At 39.8% G+C, this 4,977-nt stretch overlaps 1 non-coding gene across 1 annotated transcript; it reads left to right on the plus strand.

The window, feature by feature from the left end:
* Positions 1 to 224: 224 nt before the first annotated feature.
* On the plus strand, positions 225 to 414 carry LOC138785097 (U2 spliceosomal RNA). Its single transcript, XR_011362069.1, has one exon. It is a non-coding gene; the product is annotated as a U2 spliceosomal RNA (small nuclear RNA).
* Positions 415 to 4,977: the final 4,563 nt, after the last annotated feature.

The following is a 4,977-nucleotide window of genomic DNA, read 5'->3' on the forward strand; positions in this document are numbered from 1 at the left end:
TCTCTAAAGCTACTACCAACAGCAATTTGTTGCTGAAAGGCATGTTACCTTGCATGATTTAGTGTGCATTCACATGTGATTCGTTGAGGGAGCTAAATTAATTGAGAGGGAAGCAAATAATTTATTTACATGGAGGATAGTGCCCCTACTGGTGCCTCAATAGATGTGACGGACAGCAGATGTAAACTAATTTGGGTGGGGAGGGGGGGCATGTACTTTATTGTATCACTTCTCGGCCTTTTGGCTAAGATCAAGTGTAGTATCAGTTCTTATCACTTTATTATCTGATACGCCCCCTAACTGGGGACCATATATTAAATTCATTTTTAAAACAGGGAGATGAAAAAGAGCTAGCTCTGTCCTCTCCAGGCACTGACCTGGTATTGTAGTGCCTCCAGGTTCAGTGCAAAAAAAAAAAAAAAAAAAGTACTTTATTGTAGAAAGGTTGGAAGGGGTTTGATTGGGGATTTGAATGTGTTTTGTAATATTTTTGTCACATGTGGTTTTCGAAACAGTACAGTCCAGAGTTACAAGAGTACCCAGTAATCCAACTAAGCAGGGACTCCACTGATGTGAAACACTGGGTTAATTTCAAGCACCGCATCCACAGAGTGGTTTGAATGGTAACTGAATTCACAGCACCTACTGACTGATTATAGCACCTGTTTTCACAGCACCCACTGACTGATAATAACTGATTTTTTTTTTATAATGCCCAACCAGCACCCAGTAACTTGGTATAATGCCCAGCCAGCAGCCAGTGACTTAGTATAATGCCTAGCCAGCACCCAGTGACTTGGGATACTCGACATTGGCTTCCCAGCCACCACAGAGAACCACCCACAATCTACCCACAATCTATCCACCCTCCTATCCTCTCCTCTCTGTCCCTATCCCTCTCTCTATTTATCTCTCTGTATTTCTCCCTCTGCTATGCTCTAACTGCCTGCTGCAACCTACTCTCCACTACACACACAGCCAACTGTACTCATTCTCCTACTAGTGTATTGAAACGTTTTGTCCTACACATGGAGAGGATGGTGGGCGAAAATTAAAGAACAGTATTCACAACCATGTAGTGGAAGTGATCACAGGTAGGTGGGATGCATAATGGTTGTAGTAAGAGGTATTATGGGAAATCAGAATGTTTTCACAATATGATCTCCTCTCTGTCACTATACCCATGCTCTAGCCATCTCTCCTAGCGAATGAGTTAGTTAGAAAGCAGAAATAGCAGTCACCCTTGCCTCTACCCTTTATCAAGTGCTGTGATTTGTCAGTAGTAATGACCGACCAATCACATCAATCATCAGAGCAGGATCACACTAATTGATCCTCTGGCATCTTACTGTTTGGCTACTGTCACTGTCACCAAATATGACAAAAATGTTGCACTGTACATGTGAGTATATAACTACTCGCCACAATGTACATCTACATTTGTATGTTGTGGAAGGAGTGCGTCAGGGGCTTCATAAACATGGCGGATGGCCCCAGCATTGTATTGTTTTTATATACTCACTACATAAAACTGGCATTAACACACTGAGAAAGCTACCCAATGTGTAAAGCATTAAGAAAATATTCTAAACTACTTTTAATACACATTTTAAAAGAAACAAGTGATAAAATCTTTGGGAACTTCTCAGTATCTATTACTGACTAAATAACCCGTTTGACTTGGCAAAGACCTCATTTTGTTAAGTGCTCATTTGGAGGGATGTATAACACATTTCCTATATCATGGATTTACAACTACAAAACTATTGTGTATTTTTCATTAAAAAGCATTCTTAAAATGATTAGTGTACAGATGTGAGAAGAGATCAGTATCATCCGTGCCATCATGGAAGCTTATGAGAAACACGTTTTGACTGGCAGTAGTTAGCTCTGGTCGCACAGCATTGCCTATATCAGATAAATATGACATTGAGATAAGTGGATATTATTAGATCCTGAAATTACAGTGCACTTCTTCAATTACACATTAGATCTGCTTGGCTAACCAAGTAATTTAGCACAATTATTAGAACAACATATAGAAAATGACTATGTACACATGGGATACTGAAAAGGAAAATATGTGATATTGTAAAAAGAGAACATATACAGTAGCAGAGAATGAGCTGATTTTTTTTCATTTATACTCCCTAACAACTGGGTAAAGTAAACCTGTAACATTGAAAATGCTGCTAAGTATATGGTATGTTATAGCGCAGGAATAGCTGGGCAGATTGATTTAATTACCTGTGGGAAAAACATTCAGTATAACCAGCAATTTATTCATCTGTGGTTTAGACGCAACATGAGAAAATATTACTTTACTGAATGGATAGTAGATGCTTGGAACAAACTTCCAGCAGATGTGGTAGATAAATCCCCAGTACCTGTCTGGGATAAACATATATCTATCCTAGGGTAATAAAGAACAAAATAACATAAGGGCAAAGATGGACCAGGTGGTCGCTTTTTGCCAATAGTCTTCTATGTTTCACAATATGTATATATATCCCCTCAGCCACTACTGCTTTATAATAAGCTGCACACAGACTGGAGTGCATTTTTAACTCTACTTCCTTCACAGAGGGGAAAAAAATATTTTGCTATGTTAACGCGAACGTACCATCATGTACATCGCTTTGGGCATTATACCTTAACAGATTGGGACCTTTTTTTGAACCACTGTCCAGTTTTCCGTGCACAGAATTGGTCCTTTCAGTAACACTGTCCTGCCTCAGAGCACTGGGGGCTGGCAGGCCGTGGCGATCTCCCTTCTATGGCGCAGCTCCATTAAAACCAATGGAGTCACGTCACAGAGCAGAGGGGGTTTCATTACAACGGGGGGGGGGGGGGGGGTTGGCAAGGCTGCTCCCGAAAAGACCAGCACCGATCGATTAGGGTATAATACCCCAAGCAATATACCTGATGGTACGTTCACTTTAAGGTTAGTGCTTAGTTCCAAGACAGAGACTTTTTCTCTTTTCTCTTTCAAACCTCTGGCATACACTGTTACCTAATACCCTGTTCTAAAAGCCTATATAACTATATACTTTAAACAGGTATTTGTCTAGTAAAAAAAAAAAAAAAACATAAGGACTTCATAAAAAATGAATTGATTGTGTACGCTTTCCATGACCCTTGGACCAAATCCCTGTCACCCTGCTTTCGAACAATGCATATGGCCTGGAAAAGCGGTTACCTGTGTAAGCTAAAAGTACAGTAAGTAAAGGGAATGTATCCAACCAGGGGAACTGTACTGTTAACAGACAAGTGAGGGGGGAAATGCATGTGGTAGCAAACACCAGTTCCTTCAGTCTTGAGTGGCAAAAGCCAGTACCATAATAGGGCCCATTTTAATAATTGCTATTGGGCTCCTTCTCTTATACCATAGAGATAATAGCATTTATTGAACAAGAGGCTTTACTGTGTTATTTTTTTGCCAAGTGGTAGGAGACCTTGAACATAGTCATAAGTATTTTTTCTATCCATGTAGGCTCTGAAATTTTTAGGCTCTAGATTTTTGTTACTGTGTTAATATACTTGTTTTTACTTTGTTTTTATCCATTGCTCGATGCATATTTAATTTGACATTTACAATAAGAAACATTCTTTGAATCACTCTTAATAAATATTGCACAATAGTGTACCATTGTAGCACATTTTTGTTCTTTAATAGCTTTCAGATTTCCTTAAGCTTCAAGTTATTTGTTCTTAAGGATTGCTTCATTCACTATTTTATTACCCTTCATAATTACTTGCGACATCAAAGTCAGTAACTAGAAAGTCACTTGAACAGACTTTCAATGTTTAATAAAATAATGTTATGTGCAAGGACCAAATGACTTACTGGATTATTGGAGATTTTCATTCATTTAGGTCACGGTATATCTAGTAGTGGTAGAGCAATATCTTGAAAACATTTTAGAATGTGGCTACCTAAGTTAGAATAAATTAGTATCTCAGAATCTGGTCCTAGAGGTGTTGTTTTATTAGAATAATCAGTGGAAGATATAAATAAATTATCAGGTTCATTGCCACTAACCTGACAGTATTATTCTCTTGTAGAGTTCTTAACCCTAAAGCTAAAAACAGAATATGCTAACCAACTTTTTGGTGTACTGGGGTGGGCCAGGGCCCCCTGTGGACTACAACAGTCCTTATCCATGTTCATTGCCTTCCAAGGCTTGACAAGGCTCGTCTGGACTGAAAGACTGATTGTTTGGCAGCTCTGCAGTTATTCCACACTTGTGGGTTCTTTTAGCCCAGACAAATCACATGAGGGCTTGGGAAGGCAATGGATATGGATGAGGGGCCTCTGGCCTGCCCCAGTGTACCAATGAAGTTAAAGAAACAGAGCACTTTTTAAAATTTCCTCTCCTGCTGCAGGCTGGTACAGTATGTACGCTTACCATTGACAATCAGATTTTAGCAGCAGCACAGCTTCATTTCGGTGGTATGGTGCAGTTCATGCTCCGCTGGTGGGGACGCCACTGCTCTTCTGACAATCTTCTTTATCCATTGAATTTGAAGACTGGAAGTCATGGTCTCCAATGCATTTTTATGAGAGCGCTCTCATAGAGATGCATTGAAGAGCCTGCAGCTAATGAGAAGAGGTCATGTGGACATCACCCGGACCCTAACAGCTCAGTGCCTACCCTAACAGCACCGTACCACCAGAATAAAGCCACGCCGCTGGAAAACGATTGTCAATGGTAAGTGTACTTATCAACCTGCATCAGGGGAAGGAAAAAAAAGTACACTGCTTCTTTAATTAGCATTTTAAGTTTTTAGTATTTACTGGCAACAACGTGTCTGGGCACCATTGCATTCAAAATAAAAAGTTCTACCAGGAGATACCAGGAGGGTATTGGTGACTAACCTGCTGCTAGATTCTCTTTAAGTAGTTTATAGACATTGTGCCATTTACAAAACTTAGACTCCACTTCTTGCTCTTACATGCCTCATGGCATGTCATGT

This window comes from Dendropsophus ebraccatus, chromosome 2 (genome assembly GCF_027789765.1).
Source record: "Dendropsophus ebraccatus isolate aDenEbr1 chromosome 2, aDenEbr1.pat, whole genome shotgun sequence".
In the NCBI taxonomy this organism is placed as follows: domain Eukaryota; kingdom Metazoa; phylum Chordata; class Amphibia; order Anura; family Hylidae; genus Dendropsophus; species Dendropsophus ebraccatus.